A 10,744-nucleotide genomic window follows, 5' to 3' on the forward strand; every position below is an offset into this window, starting at 1 on the left:
GGTGTGTGTGTGGTGTGTTTGCATTTGTGAACCACTACCCATTTTAGTCATTGAAATACGTACAGTTTGTGAGTTTGCCTAAGGATACCAAATAGTTGATATCAACATTAGGAAAACTTTATATTTTCATAATTTTCAGAAGAAATTGAGATAATATCACGTGAAGATTAGCCACTTATATCAACCATGGCTTAGAAATGGTACAATGAACTACTATGCATTCATGATGCCAGTCATGATGCTGAGAAACATGGACAAAGTCCTGGAATGGCCACTGTGGTAGTTAAAGGGCTAGCCTAGCACTCATTAACACCCATTAGCATTCACAGCCCCATCCACAGTGCTCTCAATGGCATTTTTCAACTGCCGTTTGAAAAGGAGAGGGTGTGTAATTGTCCGTCAACCTGTAGAGAGGCCCTAACTTGGTTCTCTGAGGTGGTATAGAACTAAGCAGCTTCTAGTACTATTCCTGTGTGCTCTGCCCTCCAGCAACACTTGGCAACAATGTAAGGCTGAGAAAAGGTTGCCCCTTGTTTTCTACACTTGTCTTCAGTGTTGGGGAACCTACTTTGAAAATACAGTTTACAAAGCTACCAATTACTTCACGCTGGAATAAGTTAAGCTACAGTAGAGCTACCTTTAAGAAATTATTGTTTACTAAACTAAACAATTATCATATCTAAATCAGAAATGTCATAGACTACAATTGCATGACCAGATCACTCTGGAGTCAGATGTTAACATAATGTGTAATTTAGCCTATTAAAAACTAAAATTATGTTTCAAGTGAGAATTATGCACGTCTAATGCTGAAAAAGAAAGTAAAATCTTGCCAATTTCACTCGTGTTTTATTTTAGCCAAAAAAGTAGTATGTATTTCTAATAGTTAGCTACACCACTACATGGCAAAAAAGTAATTAACTAGTGAAAACACTAACTAGATTTGAATTGAGTTCAACTACCACCAAGCTACTTCAAAATGCAGTTAAATTACTAGTTGAACTACATGTAGTTCACTCCTCCCCAACACTTACTGTCTCTCTACTATGAATCTAATGTGTGTGTGTGTGTGTGTGTGTGTGTGTGTGTGTGTGTGTGTGTGTGTGTGTGTGTGTGTGTGTGTGTGTGTGTGTGTGTGTGTGTGTGTGTGTGCGTCCAAATGCCCTTGAAGAGAAGGTAATAGTGTTAATCATGTTAATTGATAACATTTTCGACATACATTGTTACTTAATGTTACATACATACATACAGTGCCTTCAGAAAATATTCACATCCCTTGACTTCTTCCACATTGTTGTTACAGCCTGAATTTAAAATTGATTAAGTTAAGATTTTTTGTCACTGGCCTACACACAATACCCCATAATGTAAAAGTGAAATTATGTTTTTAGACATTTTTACAAACGAATTAAATATGAAAAGCTGAAATGTCTTGAGTCAATAAGTTTTCAACCCTTTGTTATAGCAAGCTTAAATAAGTTCAGGAGTAGACATGGGCTTAACAAGTTACATAATAAGTTGCATTGACTCATCCTGTGTGCAATAATAGTGGTTTTTAATGACTACCTCATCTCTGTAGCCTTCCACAAGCTTCCCACAATAAATTGGGTGAGTTTTAGCCCATTCCTCCTGACAGATCTGGTGTAACCGAGTCAGGTTTGTAGGCCTCATTGCTTGCACACGCTATTTCAGTTCTGCCCACAAATCTTCTATAGGCTTGAGGTCAGGGCTTTGTGATGGCCACTCCAATACCTTGACTTTGTTGTCCTTAAGCCATTTTGCAACAACTATACTTGGGGTCATTGTCTATTTGGAAGACCCATTTGCAACCAAGCTTTAACTTCCTGACTGATGTCTTGAGATGTTGCGTCAATATATCCACATAATTTTCCTTTCTCATGATGCCATCTATTTTGTGAAGTGCACCAGTCCCTCCTACAGCAAAGCACCCCCACAACATGATGCTGCCACCTCCGTGCTTCACGATTGGGATGGTGTTCTTCGGCTTGCAAGCCTCCCCTTTTTCCTCCAAACATAACGATGGCCAAACAGCTCGATTTTTGTTTCATCCGACCAGAGGACATTTCTCCAAAAGGTACAATCTTTGTCCCTATGTGCAGTTGCAAACCGTAGTCTGGCTTTTTAATGGTGGTTTTGGAGCAGTGGCTTCTTCCTTGCTGAGCGGCCTATCAGGTTATGTTGACATAGGACTCGTTTTACTGTGGATATAGATACTTTTGTACCTGTTTCCTCCAGCATTTTTGCTGTTGTCCTGGGCAAGTCCTTTGCTGTTGTTCTGGGATTGATTTGCAATTTTCGCACCGAAGTAAGTTCATCTCTAGGAGACAGAACGTGTCTCCTTCCTGATCGGTATGACCGCTGTGTGGTCCCATGGTGTTTATATTTGTGTACTGTTGTTTGTACAAATGAATGTGGTACCTTCACGCGTTTGGAAATTGCTCCCAAGGATGAACCAGACTTGTGGAGGTCTCCAATTTATTTCTGAGGTCTTGGCTGATTTCTTTTGATTTTCCCATGGTGTCAAGCAAAGAGGCACTGAGTTTGAAGGTAGGCCTTGAAATACATCCACAGGTACACCTCCAATTGACTCAAATTATGTCAATTAGCCTGTCAGAAGCTTCTAAAGCCATGACATCATTTTCTGGAATTTTCCAAACTGTTTAAAGGCACAGTCAACTTAGTGTATGTTAACTTCTGACCCACTGGAATTGTGATGCAATGAATTATAAGTGAAATAATCTGTCTGTAAACAATTGTTGGAAAAATGACTTGTGTAATGCACAAAGTAGATGTCCTAACCGACTTGCCAAAACTATAGTTTGTTAACAAGAAATTTGTGGCGTGGTTGAAAAACAAGTTGTAATGACTCCAAACTAAGTGTATGTAAACTTCTGTCTTCAACTGTAGATGGTAGATGGGTAAAAATAAAATAGCAGACATTGAATATTCCTTTGAGCATGGTGAAGTTATTAATTACACTTTGGATGGTGTATCAAGACACAAAGTCACTACAAAGATACAGACATCCTTCCTAACAAGGCACTAAAGTAATACTGCAAAAAATGTGGCAAAGCAAATAACTTTTTTTCCTGAATACAAAATGTTATATTTGGGGCAAATCCATTACAATCCATTACTGAGTACCATTCTCTATATTTCCAAGCATAGCGGTGTCTCCATCATGTTAACACGTTATGGGTATGCTTGTAATCGTTAAGTACTGGGGAGGTTTTCAGGATAAAAGAAACGTTATAGAGCTAAGCACAGGCAAAATCTTAGAGGAAAACCTGGATCAGTCTGCTTTCCACCAGAGACTCGAGATGAATTCACCTTTCAGCAGGACAATAACCTAAAACACAGGCTAAAATCTACACTGAAGTTGCTTACCAAGAAGACAGTGAATGTTCCTGAGGGGCCAAGTTACAGTTTTGACAGTTCAGGCTGTAACACAACAAAATGTGTAATAACTAAAGAGGCATGAATACTTTCTGAAGGCACTGTACCTTTGCACCTTTAACTTTCACGTCACTGAATTTTGAATGTAGGCAGAGGCCCCATGAGTTTCAAAACCACTTTTGTTTTGCTGCCACACATGCCCACACACCCCTGCCAGAGCTTGTGATATTTCAACCCACTGTTGCAATACAGCTGTTGATATGAATATGAGAGCAGTACTACAGAAACAAGCATTCACTGGATGACAGGTATATCACACAACGCAGTGGGATTCGTTAGCAATAGCAAGCCACACTTCGGGGTGCACTAAAAAAAGTACTTGATATTCAGAGCACATCTTAATGTCCTTGAAGTAAAAAAAAAAAAGAAGCTTGCACTTTTGAATGGAGAAGTGATTCAAGTTCCAGAGACCAAGTGAGACATGGAAAGATCTCTCTTTTGAATCATGAAACATTTCACACAGTAAGAAATGTCTGTGTCATGTCATCGTTGTCATACTGCTACATCGAAAGTATATGAGTGTATATACTTCACAATAAAATCAATTCAAAAGGATCACAAAAACATTCAAGAAGTTTAAAGTTTTGCAGCATGGAATTATCAAGAGTCACTTTAGTCATCTTTTTAAAGGTAATATAGAACCGGAGCAAGCTAAATAACTGGGATAGCCTAGTTCTTTTGGCCTGAATGTGGGTATCTGTTTTTTCTCTACACGAACTGTGAAAATGTCATGGCAACCACTAATTATTTTCTAAACTAATTTTATAGCTTCACTAATCTCAATGACCCAACAACAACAAACACATTTCAAAATGCCATTTTGTCATGAGAAGGATGTTTCCCTATGAAGAAACCAATGAAGGTTTAAACACTTCATGAAGACGGAAATGCACTCTATATTCTCATATCAATAATTACAATACAAATTCAAATTGAATGAACGTTTTGTATTTTGTACTAACCCAAAGTCAGGTTAAGCAGATTTGGTCCTCAACATATGACGCAGATTCCATTCGCTCACCGTTGGGCCTGTCCCCAAGCAGTGCTAATAATCCTTCCTGCAAACAAGCTGTCAGTTTCACTCACTTTTCTCCACAAATGTAATACGTTTTACTGGAATGTAGCAGGGAATTAGCCATTGTGGCACAACCCTTAGGTAGTTTCCCCCCACACACCCACCCCAAGAATGGATCTGTGTGAAACCAATGTTAAATTCCGAGGACCAGAATCAATTCCGATAGTGTCACGCCCTGGCCATAGAGAGGCTTTTTATTCTCTATTTTGGTTAGGCCAGGGTGTGACTAGGTTGGGCATTCTAGTTTCTTTATTTCTATGTTTTGTATTTCTTTGTGTTTGGCCGGGTGTGGTTCTCAATCAGAGGCAGCTGTCTATCGTTAGCCACATCAATCACTCAGAAAATGGTCTTTACTTTTCTTTGAACAGCCCAGGTAAACACACTGTGTTTCTAAACAGACTACTGATACACTATCAGGTATCAAGGTAAGACCCAGATGCAGACCGTGTCGAAGTAACAATGCTTATTACAGCAACAGAGGCAAAGGTACAGGACAGCAGGCAGGCTCAGGGTCAGGTCAAGCAGAGGTTGGTAACCCAGAGGTGGGGCAAAGGTACAGGACAGCAGGCAGGATCAGGGTCAGGTCAAGCAGAGGTCGGCAACCCAGAGGTGGGGCAAAGGTACAGGATGGCAGGCAGGCTCAGGGTTAGGCAGAGTGGTCAGGCGGGTGGGTACAGGGTCAGGACTGGCAATGGTCAAAACCAGGAGGATGAGAAAAGAGAGACTGGGGAAAAGCAGGAGCTGACACAAAAACGCTGGTTGGCTTGACAAACAAGACGAACTGGCAACAGAGAAACAGAGAACACAGGTATAAATACAGTGGCTTGCGAAAGTATTCACCCCCTTGGCATTTTTCCTATTTTGTTGCCTTACAACCTGGAATTAAAATAGATTTTTGCGGGGTTTGTATCATTTGATTTGCACAGCATGCCTACCACTTTGAAGATGCAAAATATGTCTTATTGTGAAACAAACAAGAAATAAGACAAAAAAAACAGAAAACTTGAGCGTGCATAACTGTTCACTCCCCCAAAGTCAATACGTTGTAGAGCCACCTTTTGCAGCAATTACAGCTGCAAGTCTCTTGGGGTATGTTAAGCTTGGCACATCTAGCTACTCTGAGTTTTGCCCATTCTTCGAGGCCAAACTGCTCCAGCTCCTTCAAGTTGGATGGTCATACCACAGATTCTCAATTGGATTGAGGTCTGGGCTTTGACTAGGCCATTCCAAGACATTCAAATGTTTCCCCTTAAACCACTTGAGTGTTGCTTTAGCAGTATGCTTAGGGTCATTGTCCTGTTGTAAGGTGAACCTCCGACCCAGTCTCAAATCCCTCAAGAATTTCCCTGTATTTAGCACCATCCATCATTCCTTCAATTCTGACCAGTTTCCCAGATCTTGCCGATGATAAACATCCCCTCAACATGATGCTGCCACCACCATGCTTCACTGTGGGGATGATGTTCTTGGGGTGATGAGAGGTGTTGGGTTTGCACCAGACATAGCTTTTCTTTGTTAGCCAAAAAGCTACATTTGAGTCTCATCTGACCAAAGTACCTTCTTCCATATGTTTGGGGAGTCTCCCACATGCCTTTTGGCAAACATCAAATGTGTTTGCTTATTTTTTTCTTTAAGCAATGGCTTTTTTCTGGTCACTCTTCCGTAAAGCCCAGCTCTGTGGAGTGTATGGCTTAAAGTAGTCCTATGGATAGATACTCCAATCTCCACTCTGGAGCTTTGCAGCTCCTTCAGGGGTATCTTTGGTCTCTTTGTGCATCTCTGATTAATGCCCTCCTTGCCTGGTCCGTGAGTTTGGTGGGCGGCCCTCTCTTGGCAGGTTTGTTGTGGTGCCATATTCTTTCCATTTATTTATAATGGATTTAATGATGCTCCATGGGATGTTCAAAGTCTCTGATATTTTTTTATAACCCAACCCTGATCTGTACTTCTCCACAACTTTGTCCCTGACATGTTTGAAGCGCTCCTTGGTCTTCATGGTGCCCTTGCTTGGTAGTGCCCCTTGCTTAGTGGTTTTGCAGACTCTAGGGCCTTTCAGAACAGATGTTTATATACTGAGATCATGTGACAGATCATGTGACACTTAGATTGCACACAGGTGGACTTTATTTAGCTAATTATGTGACTTCTGAAGGTAATTGGTTGCACCAGATGTTATTTAGGGGCTTCATAGCAAAGGGGGTGAATACACATGCACGCACCACTTTCCGTTTTTTCCCTTCACCAATTTGGACTACTTTGTGTATGTCCATAACATGAAATCCAAATAAAAATCAATTTAAATTACAGGTTGTAATGCAACAAAAACGCCAAGGGAGATTAATACTTTTGCAAGGCACTGTGCACAGGGGATAATGGGGCAGATGGGCTACACCTGGAGGGGGGTGGAGACAATCACAAAGACATGTGAAACAGATCAGGGTGTGACAATACACAAACAGAAACTTCAGGCCAGGCAGTAGATGACCCTTCTCCCTACAGAGACAACAACACGCTAACAAACTCCTCACTGCCTCAGGCATTCAGTGATATCATGGGCCAGTAGTTTCAGTAAATATGTATCAGAAATTATTGTGGTTCCTCAAGCATGTGGCTCAAGCAACCATTAGGGTTCCATTTTCACCGTAATCTGGTAAACCTTGAAAGTAGATGCGGTCAGATCTTCACCAGTAATGCTATGCAAGAGTGTATGTTTTCTGTCTGTAAGCATGTGGTTTCTCTATGCTGTACATGAACCAACATGATAATTTGTCCCTTGAGCATAGGTAACTGGTTATTTACATTTATAAACTGGGTGGTTTGCGCCTTGAATGCTGATTGGCTGTAAGCCGTGGTATAGCAGACCATATACTATGGGTATGACAAAACATTTATTTTTCCTGCTCTAATTACGTTGGTAACCAGTTTATAATAGCAATAAGGCACCTCGGGAGTTTGTGGTATATGGCCAATATACCACGGCTAAGGGCTGTATCGCTAAGGGCTCCGCCGTGCGTCGTGCTTAAGAACAGCCCTTTGCCATGGTATATTGGGACAGCCAGCCAAGAGGGGTGCTCTTGCCTATTGCTTAACTAACATCTCAGTTGGTTATTTAACATCTCATGCACCTAACACCTGTTCCACAGGTAAATCAGGCCGCTCGATTACATCCACGGCTGATAAGGACCAAGGACAAAGTAACACCCCACAAGACAAAGTAGCACAACACCTATCCCCCATTACTGCAGATTTGTGAATTACAAGATAAACTTGATCGTCCCAAGATTGTGTTAACCACCGCTTGAACAACAACCTTTTTCGTCCGAGACATTTAACAGCTGCATTTACCATGTTTGTCCTGAGCCTAATCAAGCCTGTGGAGTTAACCTCATTTTGAATGTTCTTGTTATGTTAGAAAACCTGCAATGCTGATCAAATACTTAGCTTGTTGTTCAGCTTAAATTGCTATAAAAACAAGCCCTGGAAAGCTGATGAACTAATAAGGGGTGGAAAGAAGTTTTGTTAACTCATACTATACTTGTATTTGTGGCCAAAGCACAAATTGGTGGACAAAATTTTGTTGAAAAAAAATCCCACCTCAAACTTGCATCGCAAACAGAACATTTAAAAAATGCTTGCTATTTCCTAATAGAACATGATGTCATGTTGACTCATTGGCTGAGCCGGTCTACTCACTTGAATCTTTTTAATGACCGGTATACACCCACACCAGTCTGTGGTTGGGGTATGCTCACATCATTCCAAGACAGAAAATATGCTTTTTAACATACTTAATTACAATTTCTTTGGAAGGAAAACTATTGAACTCATATTGTTGTTAAATATAGGTCCAATTTCATAGAAATCTGGAAACACTGGACAGTTATTTATATTACTGTTTTGATTATTTCCAGAGGCTGCCAGTTTTACACTGTGAATGTATTATAAATTCCCCAATACGAGGCTCTAGAAACATGTGAAACAATCATCATACATTGTGACTAAGTGCATTCCCCCGTTTGTCTTGTACTTGCTTGCTTGTTTAAGTTTGTTTGTCCATAAGGTACATGTAAGGTAAGATCAAAATCTAACATTGTTTTTTAAATGTTGTTTATTTTTGTGAAGGACGCATGAATCAAGCCACGTACAAGGTTATCCTGGAAGAAAACTTGCTTCCTTCTGCTCTGACAATGTTCCCCAACTCTGATGATTGGTTTTTCCAGAAGGACAATGCTCCATGCCACACAGCCAGGTCAAGCAAGGTGTGGATGGAGGACCACCAGATCAAGACCCTGTCATGGCCAGCCCAATCTCCAGACCTGAACCACATTGAAAACCTCTGGAATGTGATCAAGAGGAAGATGGGTGGTCACAAGTCTTCAAACAAAGCTAAGCTGCTTGAATTCTTGCCCCAGGAGTGGCAGAAAGTAACCCAACATAAATGTGAAAGACTGGCGGAGAGCATGCCAAGACGCATTAAAGCTGTGATTGAAAATCAGGGTTATTCCACCAAATATTGATTTCTGAACTCTTCCTACTGTAAGTTAAAACATTAGTATTGTGTTGTTTAAAAATGAATATGAACTTATTTTCTTTGCATTTTTTTAGGTCTGACAACACTGCATTTTTTTTTTTAGGTTATTTTGTATTTATATTTATTATGGATCCCAGGAAGAGTAACTGTTACCTTGGCAGCAGTTACTCTTCCTGGGGTCCAGACACATCACAAAATACACACATTTTTTAAAAAATAAAACAGTACATCATAAAACATCATTACACCACTACATATCTACAACACAAATGTACACAGAGTGTTCAAAACATTAGGAACACTGCTCTTTCCATGACATTAACTGACCAGGTGGATCCAGGTGAAAGCTATGATCCCTTATTGATATCACCTGTTAAATCAACTTCAGTAAAGGTAAATGAAGGGGAGGAGACAGGTTAAAGAACAATTTTTAAGCCTTGAGATAATTGAGATATGGATTGTGTATGTGTGCCATTCAGAGGATGTGCCTTTGAATCGGGTATGGTAGTAGGTGCCAGGCGCACTGGTTTGAGTGTGTCAAGAACTGCAACGCTGCAGTTTTTTTTCACACACAACAGTTTCCTGTGTGTATCAAGAACTTGACACAACTGTGGGAAGCATTGGAGTCAACATGGGCCAGCATCCCTGTGGAATGCTTTCGGCAACTTGTAGAGTCCATGCCCCCGTCTGATTAGGGCTGTTCTGAGGGTAAAAAGGGGTGCAACTCAATATTATGACGGTGTTCCTCATGTTTTATAGACTCAGTGTATAATACCACCATACAACAATATTAAAATGTATGTGTGTGTAGAGTGCATGTGCTAGTGTGTGTGTGTGACTATGCACGTGTGTGTGGGTGCCTGTGTGTGTGTCTCTTCACAGTCAGCATTGTTCCATAGTAGTACTGTGTGTTCCGTGTAGCTCCGTGTAGTACCAGGAGTTACCAGGAGTCTGTTCTGGACTTGGGGACTGTGAACAAACCCCTGGTTGTGAAGAGACCCCTGGTCGTTGAACTTGTTGTGGAATTCAGAGGCTAACCATTCGTACACTTGATGGGATAAGGCAGGGATTCCACGTGATACCACACAAGTTCTAGCGACCTACAATTAGTTGTGTTAACCATGTAATGCCACTCCAAACATGAAACATGATCTGAATTTACTGGAATGAAACATAGAGCCTGATTAGGAAATTTGAAGTTTACAGATATATGACAAATAATGGAGAATTAAAGAGATGTTACGCTGAATAGCAGGCATTGGCGCTATCGAGATACAGTGTCAGGGCGTTTTGGTGCTGCTTTCAGCGTTTGCCTCCCAATTAGGCAAAGGGAATTGTGAGGTCATGGAAAACCAGAATAGCCTTTTACAGAGGGGTGTCCACTCCTGCAGGGGACCAATGTTTCCATGGTCAGAAATAACGAATAAAACAACCAATTTCCGAGGAGTGCGCACGCGTGTGTACACACAAACACACACAAAAACACACACAAAGCTAAACAGATCAATTATATCACAACTCATACACAAATGTATAGGAGCAATCTCCCTTAGTGGACCAGTCATTGTTTTGAGGTCAGAAAATCTCTCAATTACCTCCTCTACCTAATATGGCCGTTTATTTTGATTACTGTAATTTACTGTACATTTGCCACTGTGTAA

The sequence above is a fragment of the Oncorhynchus clarkii genome, chromosome 6 (genome assembly GCF_045791955.1).
Source record: "Oncorhynchus clarkii lewisi isolate Uvic-CL-2024 chromosome 6, UVic_Ocla_1.0, whole genome shotgun sequence".
Classification (NCBI taxonomy): Eukaryota; Metazoa; Chordata; class Actinopteri; order Salmoniformes; family Salmonidae; genus Oncorhynchus; species Oncorhynchus clarkii.